General features: G+C 41.3%; 1 long non-coding RNA gene across 2 annotated transcripts in view; it reads right to left on the bottom strand.

Moving 5' to 3' along the window:
• LOC130597632 (uncharacterized) overlaps positions 1–20,912 on the bottom strand; it is a 225,708-nt gene that overhangs the window by 19,028 nt on the left and 185,768 nt on the right. For both annotated transcript variants that reach the window (XR_008971824.1, XR_008971823.1), the window contains one exon: positions 2,251–2,335. This is a non-coding gene — a long non-coding RNA (uncharacterized LOC130597632). The remainder of the gene's footprint in view (positions 1–2,250; positions 2,336–20,912) is intronic.

Raw genomic sequence — 20,912 nt, forward strand, 5'->3', positions numbered from 1 at the left:
AACTTATGGTAGACTGTGTTATAGAATACGACTTAGAGTGTTTGAATTATGATACTTCATAACACAGAAACCTTCACGCAGTACAATTTTAATCCGTTTTTGTTGCTGAGCTTGAAAGCATATTAAAGATTGTGAGACTTTCTGTCTGTGAGACTCAGCCCCACCGTTCTCAAATATGACAGCATGGAAGTTTTGTCTGCGTGAGATTCCTTGTGTATGTAGAGGGATGGAAGGGAGAGAGGCAGAACTTCTCATATCATGCAAGATGCATGTCTTGGCTCCTGCCAAGCAATATTCTGTGCATCTTCAGTATGGCAGAAGTTGTAAACATGTTGTATAATCACATAACTGGGCTGTGACCCATTTGTTAGCAGCATAGAAAAAATACATCAAAGTCACAGATAGTCTCTGAAGACAGGCCTCGACAGATACCCATCTGGTAATAACCTCAGACTGTGAAGTATGGATGATTTATAAAGGTGTTAAGGAACTCTCCTTTGTATACGTATAAAAATCCCTGCTTAAACTCCATACTGATTAACTATGAAGAGCTAGGGGAAAAAAAGAAAAGGAAAAATAATGCATTGTTTTAGAAGCAGTAGAGAACTGAGTGATGCACAAGAGGAAAGACTGTAGCTATAGTAGAGCCACATGTAGTGCTGGGTAGCCCTGAAGCTCTGCTGTCCATTAAGCATATGCAAGACCAAAGCATAGCAATCCCAAATGGCAACTAACTGTCAGCCACTCTCTTGAATTTAAATGCAGCAGTCATCACAAGTGCCAAGAGAGGCAGTGGCAGGCTATACTAGCAAGTCTAGATACCCTATTCCTGGGGTGCAGTCCACCTCTGCAGACCTTCTGCTTTGATTTGATGAAGAGTTGCTATTCATTACTCAACTGGGGCTCTGCTTGACACCAAAGGAGGTCAGGGCTGTATTCACTCGTGCCCCTTGAGTCAGGCAGAGTCTGAAGCAAGAGCATCACTTTCAAAATGTGGTATTCACATACAGAATGTGGTTTTAACAGAAAAAAAAAAAAAAGCCCCATTTCATTGTGTAGTATCCCACTTTTGTGCAAGAAGCATACAAACACAGAAACGTAGTCCCTTTAGTTATCTTAATAACTTGCACAAGCATGATTACTGAATGCTGAATGCATGCAGATACCCTTTCCTGTCATGACTCCAAACCCATGGCATGGGTTTTCTTCATGGCATAGGTTTTCTTCATGGCACTATATTCTGTTTACATTTATTGCTTTGTTGGGACCCTTTCCTTTCCCCAAACTCTTTTGGATTTTGGGAGGATGCATCATTGTTGTAAGGTATCTTCTGTAGTCAAGATTTGTAAGTTCTTACTCTACTGTTATACTGCTCCACTGGAAGGTTTATAAGTCACACTACTTGTCAAAGTTATGAGGATGCTGAATCATTTTTATTAGACATCGAAGCCTCTTCCCCCACCCCCTTTCATTTCTTTAACTGAAAGGTTCATTAGATTGCAAAATGGCAGGTCTGTGCTCAGACAGGGCTGTGGGCAAATCAGGTTCTTTCCTTTGTGAAATCTGATTGATTTATATCACATTTAAAACAAGCAGTAAATGTTCAAGTTCTAAAAAGTTATTTAACAAGTGTCTGAGTGGAATGAAAATAACTTTCTAAAATAGTGCAAATACTTATCATAAGCATATTAAAGAGACTTTTCATTTTCAGACATTACCAAATGCCTGTAAATTTTTAGATATTCAAGCAGTCAGACACCTGAGGAAGCTTAGGGTAACAATTAATTATGAGACCTGCTGTTCAAGCATCTCTTTGCAACCCTGAGTTCTGCAGCAATTTAGGAAGAAGGTAGGTACCATTCTGCTTGTTTAGTGGCAAAGAAACGAGGCAGACAAGGGAGGACTGGTGCGAGACAGGATATTATCTCAAGTGTCCCTCCAGCCAACCCAGTAGGCACTCATTAGACATCACTGTACTTCCAGAGGACTCAGGAAGGACTATGCAGAATTGGAGTCTGCTAGTAGACCCTTATTCAGGCAATTTGTCAGTGATATCAGTCATACAGGATTGTGGTGTTCTTTTATTTAGCCACCTGGCACTTAGTGCTTCATTTAATCTTGCTGAGCTTAATGGGAAGAGACAGGCACTTTGCAAGAGAATCCCATTCCGCTCAGAGGCATTTATGTGTCCTCTGCAGGGTGCTGTCTCTCTTGCGACAAGCTCTGGAAGTTCAGCTAAGTGCACCTCACCTGGACAGAGGATGAGATATATCCTGGAGCAGGAAGACCTTCCAAAAGGCAGGAAGATGGTGTGCACTTTGGGCTCAGCAGCAACCTGGAAGGAAGAACAAAGAACAGTCATGGAGATGTAAGTTGCAGCCTTTAAACCAGCAGACTGTGTTAAATGGAGAGAGAGAAGAGCAAACACGAAGTTGCAGAAGAGCAAAGGCTAGTTCCTATTTCATGCTAATTTTGCTACAGACTCCATGCCCAATTTAAGAGTTACCATGCTCATAAGCAGTTACTTCACTAATTTCCTTTGAAGCATAATAGGAGAAGAAAAGCAAAACAAAAAGTGTGTCAGAGATGAGAAAGAACTGAAGAAAAGATGAAAATTCAGTTGAGAGAAGGTGGCAGAGGACATCTAGGGATTATGCTCTGCAAAAAAAAAAAAGCTAAGAGCAGAGACTTTCATAGCAACTGAAGGGGAAAATAAAAAACCATAAAGTACAACAAAACCCCCTGTCTCCTGTGGTGAAACTTCAGTGAAATGCTATTAAGGATAAATCTTTTATTGTATTGTCCTGCAGGCAGTCTGGTAAAAACTGTATTCTCAGCATAAATGAACTCTCTTATTATAAAAAAGGGAAAAATGTCTGCTTTCAGGACTGTCTCCACGTAATGGCTGCAGAGGTACCCACAAGGGGATATTCAGGAGCAGTAGCAAGAAGCAGGTCCAGGTATTTCCTGCTGAAATAAGAAGGTCTCCTGATTGAGCAGACACATCAGATGTGTTTGCCACCAGCTTCTCATGTGCTGGCAGAAGACTGCAGTTCACATAAAGGATTTAGCCCAGGGAGAGCATTTAGTGAGGAAATAACTCCCTTTGCTCTGTGATTTGTCAAGATCTCCTTTAATTGGGTCTTTGGCTGAGAGATAGGGAAAAACACAGGCCAAATTAGCCTTGGTGGAGTTACAGGAAGGACAGATTTGACCCTCAAGCTGTGGAAGAGAGGGAGAGAGTTTTCAAAAGGAAAGGGAAAAGAAAAGCTTTTTAAAATGTTGGTCTGGAATAGGAAGTCTCTGTTTCAAAGAGACACTGATGTAGTGGGCTTCTGATTTAGCACATCTTCCCCAGCAATGGTTACCTACAATAGCCAGAAGGCACTGAGTCACCTTCTTCTAGAAGGCGACATAAGCAGGATGTGGACATGTGGATGAAGACTCAGACAAACAGCACATCCAGCCAAAGGCAGAACCACAAAATCTTGCCTTTTTTTTTAGTTTTCTTTTTCTTTCTTACTTAGTCTGTAGTGGCTTGTTAAATTTCTAATGTAGCTTTGCCCTCAGAATTTACATACATGTGTTCTAACCTCAGCAAAGCTCTCACCACTCACCTAACTTGTAACTTTAAAAGAGATTCTGAGGCCAGATTTTAAGACAGTTTAGAGATGCCATTATGTGAATAATATCTGCATGTGGTCAAACAGTCAACTATCAAGTCTAATGATACTGTTTGTATGCAAATCATGGTCACCAAGCACATGTGTGTGCACATGCACACACACATCTGTTGTGTGCCAACCTCTGTTGCATTTCAAATGGCAGTCTAGCTCACTCCAATATATCTGGCCATGAAAATGAAAACTCATTTGGAGAAGCACAAAAAAATGCAATAGCATAGATGAAGATGCTCTCTACAACTTTCTGTCCGAGACTCCCTGGAAGGAGGTTGTAGTGAGGTGGGGTCAGTCGTTTCTCCCAAGGAAGATGGTGCCATGCCCATTGTCCAGGTTGTTGATGATGAACATATTACACAGCACAGGCCCACAATAGGCAGCTATACCAGAAAATCCCTTTTGCCAGGTTGCTGAGTTACTGTTAACCTTCACTGTTCCTACCAAAAAGCACTTCTTATGATTTTGTGGTTTTCACTTTCAGTCATTTCATTCTTAAGCCTTTAAGCATTCATGACAAACATAGACCTGTTCATACGAGTTTATGCCTGTGTCCTATGATAATTCTTGTTTTCCTTGAGTAATGTGCATTTAAGAACTCCTGCTGTCAGGAGGTGGCAATTTCAGAATACAGATAGCCCCTCTTAATCACTCATTCCAGGCCTTTAAAATACATTCTTCCAATTATAGTGATTGCACTCTTTGTCTTTGAACATGTGAGTTTACCTGAATCAGTTTTTATCCATTCCGCAATGGTTCCAAAGCCTTCCCTTTTAGTATACCCTCACTCTCTCCTTCCACTTAGATAAAAGATCAATTTGCTCAATATTTATTTAAATATAGTTTTTCAAACATCTCAGACCTGAGATACTTTTGCTGTTGCTATGCTGAGCAGAGAATCACGTTCAACCTTTAAACAGGATTTCAGGGTAATAAATACCACATTTAAAATCTTGTGCTCATTATGTTTCTGAAACTGCAAAACTGCTTTCTGCTCGTGTGCATTATTATTCTATTAGCAGACCCTGCTTGGATCACAAGTGTAATCCCACTGCAGTTGGAAGTGTTCAATCTTGTGTTTACACACACTGCTCTAAACTTGCACATTTCTTTACATCTGACACTGTCTTAAAACGTCCTTTGATGATTATAAAATGTTTTTGTCATTGAGGCTTTCCATGTAGGGTTTTGTTTTGTACAATAACAATCCTTGTGGTTTTGTAGCCTGTTTCATTTTTTAGGGATGGAGCAGGGATTGCGAGGCAGGATGCTGGGTAAACTAGAATGCATAGTTTATCTCAAAGTAGGTTCCCTGCTGGAGCGGACTTAAATGTATTTTTCTTTATTCACTATGATTAATTCTGATGCCAGGGGATTCTTGGTACATTTCCTAAGGATAAATCCATGGGAATTGCAGACACTTGCTTAAAGATGATTGTTCAAAGTGCAGAGCACTGGGAAAGAGGCCTAAAAGTAAAATATGATCAAAATTCTGCTGTAGTTGTAGCCTGCAGAGATTTAGGGATCCTGGATGTTTCAGAATCAAAGTTTCAATTAAAAAAAACCTGTCTTCTAACCCAAAAATAAACTGGGGCTGAGTAACACACAGTGGCAGGCATGGACTGGCAGTAATATGCTATAATTATATACAATTTCCTGCACAAAGAGGGATATTTCCAGGTAATTTCTGACAGGCATTTAACAACTGTATTTGGGGCATTAAAAAAAGAAAAAAAAAACCAAACTCAAGTTTGATTTTAATGACCTTTATGTGACACCACAAAGGCAAAGTAAGTCACACGCAGTGCAGTCTGTCAGGGGCAGAGGAGAACGCCTGGCTGCAGGGCAATGTTACTCCTTCCAAGCTGAACCTGAAGCAGGGAAAGTGAGTTTGTCACTTCGGGAGGAAAAATGTATCTCCTCCTCCTGTGGTCTGCAAGGAACCCTCTGATAAGTAGCACGTACAGAGAATGAGTGTCATAGTACTCCACAGGAACAAAAGTGCTACTTAGGCAGATCCAGCTGCTGTTCTCTGTTCTTCGACTGAACAGCTGTCTGCACAGCAGACGGCAAATTCCCTGCTAAGGAAAAACCTGTTAAAAGCCTGCAGAGGAGAAACAATAGCAAGGAGTAACGATGGCTGTGTCTATGTTAGCGTTTTAGGTTGGGACAGGAATGTGCTTTTAAAGCAAATCCAAAAGTAGGAAGGAACTGAAGCCAAGAGAATTTTTCCCAACCTCAGCTGGAATAGATGGGCACAGTGGGGCCTTGGAGGCTGCTCCTGCATAGTGAGATAAGGCAGATCTGCAACATCTTCCAAAGAAAGGCACTTTTCTAATGTGAAACCTCATCTCAAAGGCCCATCAAGCTTTTTGTGAGCTCCCCTATGTAGAGAAAGGCACATACCAACATCAGATAAATCACACTAGACTGCTTCTACTTGGTATCTAACCAGCATGGCCTTGGTTGAAAGTTGCTCCCAGGGCAGTGCAATGCACTGGAAGTTGTATGAGTTTCCATGTTTGGAGCTCCTGGAAGGAGTTGGGCTCATGAATGCAACCCCCTCACATTGTCACACAGCTCGAGAGACTGTTAAAAGAAAAGTTAATGTCTCTGCAGTGTCAGGAGGTCTAATTCTTTCCTTGGAAGCTCAATCATCTTTAACTGTTGAGTGGAAGTTTCTCATCCCTTGGTGAAAAAGTGGACAGGTTTCCACAGTGAAACTTTACTTGCTTTCACAGTGTTAAAATGACTAGCATTAGAGCGCTCCCTACAAGATATTCTGGAAGATCCAGTTAAGTCAAAGAAGCCTTTTACTAGATGCTTGAGCAAGGAAATAACATTGTTCAACCGTTTCCTGAACATTTGCAGAGTGACCTGAGTGCACAAAATTAGAGATGGTTCATCCTCTTACTTCAAGGCTATTTTAGTCCCCTGTAAGCAGGATTTACATTTCTGTACAAGGCTTTAATACCACCCTAGAGTTGTTAGCATGTAAGTATGGAGATGTAAAACTCTGTAGGTGCATTTTCTAAATCCTGAGAGAATTTTAGATGAATGCATTGCTGCATTTCTGAATTTTCTGACTGTTTTGTGAACAGTACGAGTCAAAACTGTGCCTGAGGAGGGATTTCACGTGGCCTGAAACAGAGCAGAATTGGACTAAATGCACAAGGCTGGACAATCTGAGTTAGAAACTAGAGCATCTCACCCAGCGCAGCATGGGCAGGCGAGGCTACACTCTCCAGACCATGCTCTCTGTGGAGCCTGCTGCAACTGTCTCAGCTCAGCTGCAGTGAGATTGTTGTGATTACCAAGGTTTTCCTTCTCTTTCCTCTATGCAGAGAGAGATACTAGCACTGATACCTGCAATTTATCCATGTGAGACACCTTGAGAATAGAAGAAGAAAGGGGACAGCTAGTTCTGGTAGGAATAAAATACTGCTTTGCCTTTGATTTTATGTTTTCATTCCCATAGATTCTTTGCAAGTTTAATTTAATTTGGAATTGGTAAAACACTTTTTGCAGTATTGCATTTAAGCTCACAGTCTATAACCTGAAATAGGGGGTCAATAGCAACCAGAAGAAAGGATGCCAGAGTGCCTGAACGGGGACAAGATCAGGTGGCTGTTATGGGCTCATAGATCTGCCAAAGCATCTGAAGCTTCCGGACGGATGTGACAGGGAAGGGAAGGGGAACAGAGAAAGAATCGTAGTTTAATGTGAATTTCCGTTGCTGCTGTGGGATATGTAACCTCAAAGACCTTCCTTGTTCCCTCCAGCCAGTCACTATGCTGTGTTTTCTGCTCCCTTCCCTGCTGGGTAACCTTTGCAGAAAACCCTTTTCCAGAAGGCATAATTGGACCTCAGCAGAGCTGTGGAATATTTAGAGAGGGTATGAATATTTCTTGCCCCTTTCACTGTGGCCATACATGGGAGAAGTTTTTCTAAGGTGACTTTAGGAAGCAGAGACCAGCTTTTCCATTGTGAGAAAAATAAAAGCTTGTTTCTGGAAACTCCAGATTGAATTGTAATTGTAAGATCACAGGCTTTTGTTGGCTAGAGTTTAGGTAGAATTATTGCAATCAGCTATAAAGTACATCTGCTGCAGTTGAATTTTTATTCCATTCCCTTCCCCTTTAAATGTTATTGAAAAATACTGTCCTGCTTTCTTGGTATATTTCGAGACAGCAACTTTTTCTTGCCTTCTCTCATGTTTATTATAGAAGAATTATCTAGAGCACAAGCGATATCTGAGGTTTCAATGGGACCTGATAAAACTGCAGATTGCTCAACTGAATTCTTTATCAGTACGTGGTTCACAGATAATAGAGGTATGTGCGGCACCAAGCACTAAGGGACCATTTATTCCAAGTTAGAGGTACGATCCAGTTAGTGAAGTTATCAAGAATTTTACTAGTCATAGTAGTGGGAGAAGTGAAGTCCCAGGGTGCTGGAAGTACGATTATGGTAAAGCAAATTTCATGTCTGAAAGAACTTAAGGCACAGAAACTAAATTGGCAACTTTCCTCTTACTCGGTCTGCTCTCAGAAAAACTTTTAGATGCTTTCAAAGACACTTTTGGTCCCTTCGTGTTAAGTAGTGCCAGAGCACACATTAGAGTCTTGGATTTACCCATAGCAACTGAAGAATGCTCTATTAGGAAAAGAATCTTTTCAGTTCCATCAGAATTAATTCATTGAAAAAAGACCAGCGTTTAAGGCTCAGATAGGTGGAATATCCTCTCAAAGTTAAGCAAGAGTATTTCTTTTTCTCTGCTTACAGCTAAGGTGGATTAACAGAGGCATATGGAGAAGATCAAATATACCTTGAAATAATGGATATATAAATCTGCAGACTAAATCTCTCTTGAGTACTGGACAAGAGAGGGAGAATATAAGAACGTAGAGATCATTTACTGAGAGGATATAATCCTGGAGAGCCAGAGGGGTTCCAGGATCTTCAATATTTTATAAGAGGAAGCTTAAAGCTATTTTAATAAATAATTGAGGCCAGTTTTTAAAAAATGTAAATGTACAACTGTGCACACAATCTGCATATGCAAATCACCACAATTGGGCAAGCAAATCAGATAATTGCATGCAAATATGCCTACTCACTCTGTGCCTGTGTCTACAATGGTAGTAACTGTGCATGCAAATTAGGTACACATTTTGTACACATAAAGGTGCAGCTTAAGAGGCATATGGCATGAAAATATGGCATATAATGAAACAAAAGAGGGAGAAAGGAATAGCAAGGGATACAGTTAGCTGTAAATAATAATATGGAGCATACACAAACACACACACATGAATCGATAAACAAGGGATTATAAAAAAGAAAATAGATGGGTCTTTTGAGTGCTTAAGGAACTGAAGTCACAGACAGTGTGTGGAGTGGCATGTGTCCAAGCTAATACAGCTTCCCAAGAGACCAAGTGCCCATTCACCGCACAGGCTGAATATGGCTTCTCAAAGCCACTCCACCTTCTTCCTCATTTGACCCAATGACCCTGTCCTTGAAGAGAAGATAAGAGTTCAGTCTCTTCAGCTTACACAGGCTGAAGGCTCAGCCACAACTGTCAGCAATGCTGCCAAATGAACACCAAAGGTGGTGGTTTCTTTTGACAAGTGGACAGGTGTCTTCAGGAAAAAGGACTTTATAACTCTTTTGTCTTTCAAAATTATTGATTTTGCTTCAGCTACCTTCCTTTCTGCTTTGGAGCTAACCAGTGTAACCTCACTGCCTTTCTCCATTGGGCTTATTTACATTCAAACTGCACTATAGCAAGATGGCTGGCTGGCTGGCTGGATGGATGGAAAGGATTCTAACCTCAACTGTATCTGTGAACTGAAAATCTATGTTAGAGTTTTAAAACATTTAGACCTTTAACTTGGTTGTTAGCAGATTAATGAGATGCTCAGACTGACATTTTATTTGAAATTTTCCAGGCAGAGAAACATGAAGTGCTCAGCATGAAGAGCAGACTGAGTTGTGATGACAGCAAGCCCCCTCAATCAGTCCAGGCTTCAGCATGCTCACAGATATGAAACAATGAGCACAAGTTGGAGAACAGAATAAAAATATTGATTACATCTTGATTCAGTCCCTTTTATGTGTGTGATTCCACATTTGTGCCACACTCAAACAGCCATAACAGCAAAGATCACTGGCCACTTGGTGCCTTCAGCCCTGGGCTTATGGTACTCATGGCTCTGCAGAGCTATCTGGAGGCTCACAACCCAAAAAGGTCTTAAGAACTCAGAGACAAGCTGGAATCTCAAGAGTCATTCTGACCCATGGGCATCTGAAACACGTGGTTGCATAGGGAACTCAGACGGAAGGTGGACAGATGTAAAGTCTCTGGTCTGCAGCATTTTCAGCGTTTTTGTACTCTGGCTTTCCTTTGCATCTCAGAAACCTGGGTGAGGTTTTGCCTACCCAGCCATGCAGGGGCATGAACAGCCCCACCATGAGGATTTTTCTGGCCATACTGTTTTTTTCATGAACCCAGCTGCCCGAGGAAGGCTCTAGAGGATGGCGCTTCTGTGGGAAACCCAAGTGCTGAGAACAAGGGGATGGCTTGCTGAGCCAGATGGGCATCTTGGTGTCTCCTACGCTAAAAATATGTTTTTTTCTTTTTTTCCCCAAATCTCAGCCCTGTTTGCCATATTTTATTTTTCAAATGCCCATATCCTCTAAAATCCAGAGACAGAAACTGTGGAGATGTTTCTGTCACGTGAATAGTTTGGCTCTGTCCATCTTGGGATGCACTGAAATGAGCAGCCCCTTCGACTCATGTCCAGTGTCCTAATAGTCTACTGTCTTACTTCAGAGCAACACAGAGTTTTAAAGTTCTTCAGTCAGCTTTGGCCCAGGTTCAGAGCACATATTTTTCCTTACAATTCCACATAGCTTTACAAGCCAGAGCAACAGAAAGATCGAGCTACTTCTCATACATTGTGTACAGGTGCCCACGAGCACATTAAGAGCTCATTCACTTTTCAGTACGTATCTAGGCTAAACTGATTTTGCTTTTAAGAAAGGAGGAAACTTAGTGCTTAATGGAGTTTTACTAAACTTCAAGGTAGTTTGGAAGTACATTCTGCTGTGTAGACACGCAGCATTAAATACATTACTGCAGCTGCCCTCAGAGGAATGAACAAGCTCATAGACCAGGGGTTTTTAGATTGCAGTTTGAATTATCCCAGCACCCAGGAGGAGTTAATGAGAGACTAGCCATTGGATTTAGGGAGACATGGATGAACAGTGCTATAAATTTGCTCTTATGAACAGCTATTTTGATAAAAGAAGTTATTTCCAAGCTAGAATAGGCTTATAGTTACACCCCAACCACCATAATAGGTAGAAAAACTTTCTGCACAAACTGTACCATTCTGATCAGATTCTGTGTCTATCAGTGAAGTCACAAACTTATGCAAAGGCATGCTGGATGGCTTCATGGACAATACCCACGTGTGACTTTGAATACATCTTACACATTGGGCATCTTTGTCACAGATTTATAAGTTGGAGCTTTGTCTCAGCCGACATTTCTTTCTGTCAAAAGTAACAGTCAGGAATTCAACTCGCGAGCAAACAGAGGTAGTAAGAATTCCCCTTCAATAAAAATAAAGTCAGATAAACCAAGGACTGTATCTAGCTTGCCCATTTCTATCAGTCCATGCACGTTCCCACTCCTGCTTGTAGGCTCTATTGTTTTTCCTCTTCTTTTTATAGACATACACTCCTTAGACCAGCTATTGTCTCTTTATGTATTTATAATCTCTAAAATAAGGGCATGCTGGTGTTTGTAGGTGCAATCTTCAGGGAAATAATAATAAAACTCTGCTGCAGGCACACCCAGGCAAACAGCCAGGAGAGTGATCCCCACCTCAGCCTGCTTTGCTCACCGTAGTTAGGCAGCTAGCCCAGAAGCCAACGCAGCTCTCACAAGTGACAACAGAGGACACGTTTTGGCTAGGGAGTGCCTTCTTTTTTTCTTAAACAGGCTTTTCCACTCAGCTGGCTTTGATACCATTTACCCTTGGGTACTTTGGAAACAAGCTAGAGCAATCTCAGAGTTGTTAGCAGTTGGTTTTGAGAATCTTAAGGGACTATGAAGGGCCAGGGTTCTGGCAGAAGACCAGCGTGGCACCCACTGGAAGACAGGAGATGAGGAACTGGGAAATTACTGTCTGACAAATAAATTTCAGCTTCTGGAAGGATAGCGAAACAAAAGAATGAAACCATTTGTAAACCCACAGAAGATAACAAGAAAATCAGTAAGCACAAACATGCAGTTATTTGGAACAGATGATGTCAAACCAAGCTCAATTCTTTCCATGACTGCATAACAGGATCGGGGATGGAAGAGAAACAACAGTTGTCATGGCTTGTTTTAAGCAAGTCTTTTGACTCTGACTCACAAGACATTCTTACAGGCAAGCTAAGAAATTTGGTCTTGAAGCAACTCAGGAGTGGATGCAAGAAACTGCAACAGAGTATTTAATAAGAAATCATTGTCGAATTGGAAGAATATATTGAGTGAGTAACCTGAAGGCTTGATCTAGGTCCAGCTGCATTCAGTATTGGACTTTGAAATAGGGAAAATCGCAGAAGACACAAACAGTGGTGACTTGTACATGACAAATTAGAAAATCAGAATGCTTTTCAGTGAAGTGCAAGGTATTGATACAACTTCAATGGCAATAACCAGAATTAGAAATAACAGGACACAGCTGCAGTGATTCCAACACCAAGAATCTGGGGTGGCAGAAAAGTCAGCTACTGTCAGAGTGGACAGATGTGAAGCAGTGAAGCCACCATGGAATACAAAGGAAGCAAGGAAGGCTTCCACTGAAGTACTCTTTCCATGCTTTAGGAGAACTTAAAACTCGGAGTAGTCAGGGAGATGCCAGAAGAAAGCAATCACAACTAGTATCCTTGGGGTCAGGGTCCCTAGATCCCAAATAGAAACTTGACAGAACTGGAGGAATTCCACTTAGGAGAGAGACAGGAATTAAAATTTACAAAAGGCTGTGGAAAACACAGGGAAAAAAATACAATGTCAAGAGGACAAGAAATCCTGGGCATAAAGGAGACACTTTCTAAATGTACGAGCAGGGAAATACTGGATAAGTTATCTGGAGTGGTGGTTTTTTGTTTTGGAAACACTTAAGAAAGGTTGGACAAAGATCCATCACACTATGGGTGCTATGTAAGTACACCTGATCTAGCCAGAGGGCAGAGGGTTGGATGGGTAACTCATTGAGACCCTGTTATTCTGCTGTTTTTGTACATGGGTAAAAATCTTTGGCACTAATAGCAAAAGGCAGGAGCTAGAAGTCAGGGGATTGCTTTTTTAATAGGGCAGCCACAGAAACTCTGAAAAACATTGCCAGCTAAACCCTCCCATATTCTTTGTAACCTTAGGAGATAATGGTAATAATTAATAATAATGGAAGGTTGCAGCTCAGGCCAAGGATCAAGGGGCAGCTGATGATCTCTGTGCACTACTTGCATGGTGTTGTAGTGGAGGTTGGGGTCAACTAACCTTGATTATACACCACTGTCTTTTAATTTTGATCTAGGCATGTGACAGACATCTGCAATGAAATATAGACATGCACAGGCTCCAGAAGTGGTTGGCACACTCTGTGTCACCCAGTTATCATGGGCTTAATGAAATCTAGATTAAATCCCCTAACAGATCAGAGAACAATGCCTTTTCTCTCCATCACAAATCTTGAGCTTGCTAGCACAGAGTGAAAGACGATGTCTTGCATGCTTTACAACCCATTCCAAGTCCCTGTGGGATTAGTTAATTATTCTTTGCAATAATTAAAGCACAAACAATTGATATAGGAATCTCCATTTGTTTATAGCGTGAGGATTCCCTTCCCCCAAGGCTGGAGAAAGCTTCGAATACATTTGTGCTCCAAAGCTGCTGTTCTCCAAAGGGAGATTGTTCTGCTTGGCTGAGAATGAAAGCCATCTCGTCGCTGTGGCAGGTATGGCTATATTAAGGCAGCAGTTGGGGGCCCTCAGGAGTTACTTGATTACATGTTGGAACAGCTTCATTCTTCAAGAGCTGGCATCCAGGCAATTAGTCCTATAGGAAGACTGATGTTTTAACTAGATACATCCATCTACAGGGCAGCTTTACAAACACTGTTTTATAGGTATGGACTGCATGAGCATTTCTATTTCTGATTTTCTAGACAGGTCAAGGGACATCTCTGAGTTCTGTTCAGGGCAGATGATCTGGGAACCCAAAAAGCATGTTAGTGAAGTTCAGAGTCTGGCTTTCATGTACTCACTATCTAATGCATTCACTGAGGGACAAGTAAGAGCTAAAATTATTCAGTTTGGCCTTCACCTGATAATCTGCCATAGATATAAGGAGCTAGAAGCAAAACAGTTGCAGTTTGTAAGCATCCTATAAGGTCCTACTCAGAAAATCTACCCAGAAAGAGAAGCAGCCTATCAGGAGCCTGCATTTGCTTAGAAATGAGAGCAAAAGTATACAGTGGCCAAAGTAACAGAATCATAGAATCAACCAGGTTGGAAAAGACCTTTAAGCTCATGAAGTCCAACCATCACCCCCAGGACTGTCAAACTAAGGGCAAACAGATCTCCCCTCATGGCTGCCCCTCATGATCTCCAGTTACAGCCACCCCTCATCTGCCCCTTCATAGTGTCCCACACTATACACTGCTGCCCCTGCCCTCCATGGCCAACCCTCATCTCCCCTCAAGATCTCCCCTCATGACCACCTCTCACAGCCCATGGCTACCCCTGCTCTTGGCTCACAATCTCCCCTCACCTCTCATGCTGTCCCTCCAGCTACCTCACATAGAGATCACACCCCCGAAGTCACGACCTGGACACATTCAGTCCAGCGCAGTGGAGAGGTACAGTCCCACAGCTGGTAGTTACAAATACACTTCCCTCATTCACAGCCCCGCGCAAAGCCTGCATGGTGCAGATTCAGCCAGCTGACCTGAGAGCTCCCCGCATGCTGCTGCCTCCTGAGTGCCCCTGCCAGTGCCACCATGCTGCAAGGGACTCCCACTGATGACTCCCTCTAGCACCCTTAAGTCTGTTGACCTTTCCCTTTCACCTTCCCATCCTTTCTATGACCTGATATAAGACCTGCACACTGGGAAAGAAGGAACCTGAGAGCTTTTTTCCAGTCGCTGACTTGACTCACAGGGTGTGTTCTAGCATGGAAGCAAACAGCTACTCCAGGTCTACTGGGAATGGGAGGTGCAGGTTCTTAGCAGAACTTTGGCAAGAAAGCTGCCTTTGTCAATCCGCCCTGCAGCCAGCAAATGGGAGGGAGATTCTAGGTGCTTCCTAACATACACATTGCCATAAATGGGAGCCTCTATAGGTTAAACATGCAATCAGTTACATTAGGAAAAAAAAAGAATTAATGATCACCAGTTTTAAGATCAACAGTAAATATAAAGAAGATCATTTTAAAATATTCTAATTATATTACAAAAGTAGTCCTCTTAATACCAAGCATATAGAGGCTGGTTGCAGATTGTAACTGGGCATCAAGTTTGAAAGTATTACTATAAGCTACAGAAGTTGGTCTTTCAGAGAAGCACAGAGAAGGTGGTGGGGACAACGTTCTTGTTCCTTCAGTACACCAAAGCTGTAGGATCCAGGAGGAGGTTTGGTCATAACGTATTTGCAGCATCAGCACATAACATGGGAGTCAGATAGGGCAGCACGGCCTGCCTGGCTCTGCAGGATAATCCTGCTATTCTTCACTCTGGGGTGCTCTTAACACTCAGAAATCCTAAAAGGGCAAAGAATATGGACTTTCACACCACGCTGTATTGAAGGTATCACATCCAAGACTGCCACAATATACGATCTGGGCCATTGCACCTATATGTATCAGCCACTTGAATAATGAATGCTGAAAGAGAAAGGTCTTGCATGCTTAGGCACCTAAGGAAGGTTAAATAGTACCTAATTTCAGATATTTCCATCGGAAGTTGTTGGCTGGACTTTCATTATAGTCAACAGACAATCACACTTGCACAGTGTGATTCATCCAACCTCTTTTAGCAACCAGCTGCAAGTCGAGGTGAACATCACTTTTGAAGCATCTATTTCTCTTCACTGAGTACAAAAGCACTTGAAAAGACTGTTTCACACAGGGATGCCTATGTTGTGGACATCACCGAGGAGGTGAGATGAATCCCGGCCAGACCGTGTAAGAGCAAGGGGAAAAGTGCAAAGCTGAAAAACTGCTGCAAAGCATTTAGCAGCATCCTATGAATTTATTCTTCTAGTTTTGCACAAAGTCCTCAAGCATCCTGCAGCGAGCTCTGATTTTTAAATGATGTGAATTTTCTCCCTCTGTGTTCAGCACTCTGATAGAGGAATTGCAAACCCATAATTCTTATTCTCTGGATGAGTCATATCTTAGTTTGCAGAAAAAAATTGAAGAAATGACTCGCTGAGTGACGTTCTCTAACATCTCTTTGGTAATTAATTCGCTCATTAAATGTTGATTCTGAGTTTACGATCAGAAGTAATTTAGAGAGGACACAAGCTGCAAAGGGTGGATGAGCACTCTGTAACTGAAGGCCTTGCTACGTACCAAAGGGGAGTTTGAGCATCTTTCCATAGGTGATATCAACAGGACTTTCACTGAAATGACAGCTGTCAAGAACAGCCACCTCATTAACCTCAGTCCATCCCAGGGCTGTCTACAGTACTCAGCGCAAAAAAAAACTATGTGAATATTGCCATGGCATTTCCTGCCTGTCACATTTCAAATGGCTTAAGTGCCATGATGGTCATGACTTCTAATTAGTCACTGGTTACACTGTCAGGTATTTTGTTCCCACAACTGTGTGAAGAAATGAGGATTAGCTCCTAATTTCTCAAAAAAGGAATGGTTAACATGGATTCTGCTCTTTCTTTTCTGTAGTGACACAAGCTACTCACCCAGAGGAGTCCCTCTTTCTAGTAGCATGAAGAAGCACCTTTCTAGAAAGCACATGCTACCAACCTTTCTGCACACCTTTGGTAAAGATGGCTCACCTTTGTAGGAAAATGTGCCTGAATTCAAGACTGTTTTCACATACACTCCCAATTGTCTTCACCTTCCTTTAAAATATCACCCTCTTCCTTACTCATTAATGTATTTCAACATGGAAAACTCCTAGGTGCAAAGCTTACCTTCTACTATTTATTTGCTGATAGAAGTATTTCTTCTGGTGTTTACCCAGCTTATGCGAGCTCCTATAATTTTGTCAGCATTATTTTTCAAAGGTATTTTGTCTGTTCAGACACACTATATGTAAAAGGAAAACCAAAACCTGCATGCAGCTTGAAATAAGAATGCAGAAAGCAGTAAGGCAGGAGCAGCATTGCCAAAGATGAGTGTTGACAGGGCATCTTCTCTGGTTGTTCTTTGAGAGATCCAAGTTAGCAGGGGCTTAATTCTAACAAAGGCAGTGGACATGACCGGCAAGCAGCAAAAGTAAAAAAACTGCAGTAGGAAATACAGGCCTCTGTGTAAGCTGATTTTAAACTTCAGTATAATGCAATACCTTTGATCTGAGTGCCTAGTTCAAAGAGTGAGAGACTGAAGGAGGACATGATATTCCTCCAAATATGTAAATGGCTGCTGCAAAGGGAAAAGTAGTAATCAGTTCTCTGATGGGAAGGACAGGAAAGACTGGGCTATTACTTTAACAGGTTAGGTATGAAGGAAAACTTTCTGCCCTTAAGATGAGGAGGTTGTAGCATGTAAATCATGGGAAAGGGTCACACAGGCGCTGTTGGAATAGCGTGGATAGCCCATAGAAAAAATGATATCCTATTGTACAAAGTATTTTCTAATTGCCATCTCACCAGAAAGCCAGAATTTGACACATTCAGAATGTGGAAACAGCATTAATATCTAAAGCAACTTGTAACCTGCCCCTGGGATCCCAGATGTGCAGGTCTAGTGAGGTTGTTCTGCTGCCTGGGCTTTGCTTCCTGCAGCAGGTTTACTGTACAGGCTCACTGAGGGCATCCTACAGCATGTGAATTGCAACAGGCAAGACAAGAGAGTCCAGTAATTTTTGCCTGTCTGTGTTCACATGTGCTGGGCTGCTGCCACGTCCATCAAGATGCACTCTAAGAAAGCTTGAAACTTGGACACAGACAAAAAGATGTTTTCCTAGCGCTGTTGCTCGATTCTTAGCTCTTTTAAGTCAATGCAACTTATTTCTTCTTCAGCACTCTCCAGCTTAACAGCACTCCCCATTCAGTTGCAAGTCTCACAGTATTTCCTGGGTTTGCTTTTTTTCCTTGGTTCGCTTTAAAAAAGCAAACCCCAGCTGCTAGATTCATGCATTGCAAAGCAATCTCATCTTTCATTTTTAAAATTATATTTCTCATTCTCATAGTTGTGGAAAGAAGCCTGTAAAGATGAAGTGCCAGTACCCATACAGCTCCAAAGAGAGAAGGCAAATAAAAGGCATTCGAAGTACGTTGGTTTAAGCCAATCTCATGATTTCTTTTTCCCCAAGGCCTGGCTCACGATTTTTGAGAAGTGGCATTTGGAAATGTTGGAAACATAAACTCTTACTAAGGAACAGGGGGAGCTACTAAGAAGCAATGAAGGAAGACAAGATTTGTTTTACAGTAAAAACATTAAAGAACTGAAGAGGGAGACTTGGTAAAGGCTAGCAAAATCCTATTGCTTTCTCACTCAACAAGTCAGCTATACTGTCCCTGGTGACTGAAATGTGCATCTTTTTGCTACAGTATATTACCTTTAATTGCACTAGCAGCTTGATGGTTTGAACATGACAAAGTCATTTTGTTTACTGGAGAAAGTGAAGGGCCTTTTGGGGCTCTAGAGAGCGCTTGATACCTGTTAACAACATCAAGCAGGTCAAACAAATAAAGATGGAGGACAAATATGGATTTTGTATTCAGTGTTCATGGCCTGGTTTACTTTGCTGCTATCCAGCATCCTTATGGCATACATTGCTATCGGAAAGCTTTTTTCCTGACTTTAGGAAGGTTATATTTTAATGATAAAGAAAAAAATACAATATTAATTTGCTTTTAAAATTAACCCTAAAGATAAGCTTTTCTTACAGAAGTTTTTCTGTTTTAATAAGCTTGAATAGCAAAAACACATCATCCATCTTCTGTTGATGTACTAGAAGATGTCCAAATAAGTATCTTGTTTTCAAATTAGGTAAATACTCACATACCAAATCTGTATCATATTTAAAATACTCACATACCAAATCTGTATCATATTTAAAATCTAAGAAAAAGAATAACATTGCCTATCCATGTTGATGGATATATTATAACATATATTATATATGCCTTGAGATTGCGAGACAAAATGCTACATATATAACAGAATGACTGCATTTACTGAAACTCAGTAAGACATGTTTTGAATTCTTTAGAAACTGAAAATCCACTATGTATCTTAGATTCTTCCAGTAGGACAAAACTATTTCTTTATTGTCTTTTGCATACATCAGCTGAAGTGAGCTAACTTCACATGCATGCCCTTATCTCAGTGCAAACTGCACACTTTAGGTAACGTATGCTGAATAGATAAATGAGAAAGCAAGTACATACAAATATTTTTCCTTAAAGGATACCAGACAATTTTTTAACTTAAGATACTCTTGCACTTGAGTAAGAGCAGCATAGAGATTTATTAATTTTCATGAAAGAATCGTATTACTTGGTGATCAATTTTGATAGTACTGTAGGTACAAAATTCAGCTTTCCTAAAAGTGCAGAGGTTCCTTATTCATGACAATACAGCGATCATCGAAGAAGTGATCTTGAAAAAAATAATATTACAAATTGTTGTAAGAGGGACTAGAACAGAACCTTCTCAATACATCTCATATAGGAAACCAAGAATATTTCTAATGATTGCCTTCCCCATTGGTCCTCATTGGTTCAATGATTTAAACAATACTTTTTAAGAAAGAGCTTTGCTCATAGACATGTAGCTAGTATATGGGCAAGAGATTACTTATGTTCAAACTACCAACTAGTTTATTAATAGTTCCTCTAGGTTCAGTTCTGCTTAGAGCAGCTGATGGAGAACTCCAAATGCAAGAAGCATGGAAGCAGATCCTGGTGATTCCAGAGGCATTCCAGACAGAGAAGTTAGAAGACATGGGGCCAGGTCCCAGTCTCACCCAGGTCCCAGACTGCCTTTTCCCCCAGATTCAGTGGGAGCAGTGTAGGGTCCTGCTAGTTTCTAGTCTTAGCTCTTTTACAGACCATCTTGGTAGAACCAGAAATCAAAAAGCACCTCTTTGCGGGTGTTCTCAAATGAAGGACCCAACCTCCACAGGATTTCCCTGTGCAATCACAGAAACAGCCTAAGAAATGAGGTGATGCATGTCTTGACTTTCAGCCAGGAACAGAGAAGATGTGGTCTGCTTGCCTATGTCAGACTAAGGCCCAGACACTACTCCTGCACATTCAAACCCAAGAACGAAAAATGCAACACAAGCTACTACTGAGGTGATTGCTTGGGCCAGAAAACACAGCTACCTGAAAAATCAAAGACTGAACCCAAGATTCCTCTGCCTGAGATCTGTCTATGCAGTTGCAGTATTTGTATGCCTAAAACTGCCTGCTGTGCATTTTCAGATAGACTATGAAAACTTATGGAACATGTAGAATAAAGCAGCTGGGAATAGAAGACACTGCTCATACTGCTCTTGTGATCATGCTGTGTTTTGCATGCACAGCTGCCCCAGCATTCCCCATCAGATGTGCTGCTGCATTTGTGCTGAAAGACAACAAAACTCAAAAGATTTAAATGAATGTGCTTCAGAGGCCTTTAAAGAAAATGCTGTGACAACTTGGCCTGCACAGATCGGCACTGTGTTTGACTACCTGAATTAGATTCAATCTAGCTCCCCCAGCACTAATAATAATATAATATGCTGTAAAATGAGTCTAGAAATCTTCAATTGAATCTGTATGTTTACTATGAAAGGAGCTGTGTTGACTGTACAGTACAGCATTTTAATATTTTCAGCAGGCAAGTAATACATCTTGTCTAGACACCGGAGAGGTTTTCAGACACAAAATTATTTTAAATGCTAAAACAAATAATGCAGACTTCACCTCCCATCCCTACCAGATTGTGGAATGTCATTTACTTTAAATTTGCAGCCAGACACCACATAGCCAGAGAAATTG

Source organism: Pezoporus wallicus, unplaced genomic scaffold (assembly GCF_028554395.1).
Source record: "Pezoporus wallicus isolate ANWC-B61680 ecotype Strahan unplaced genomic scaffold, APGP_CSIRO_Pwel_v1 contig_6783, whole genome shotgun sequence".
Lineage (NCBI taxonomy): Eukaryota > Metazoa > Chordata > Aves > Psittaciformes > Psittacidae > Pezoporus > Pezoporus wallicus.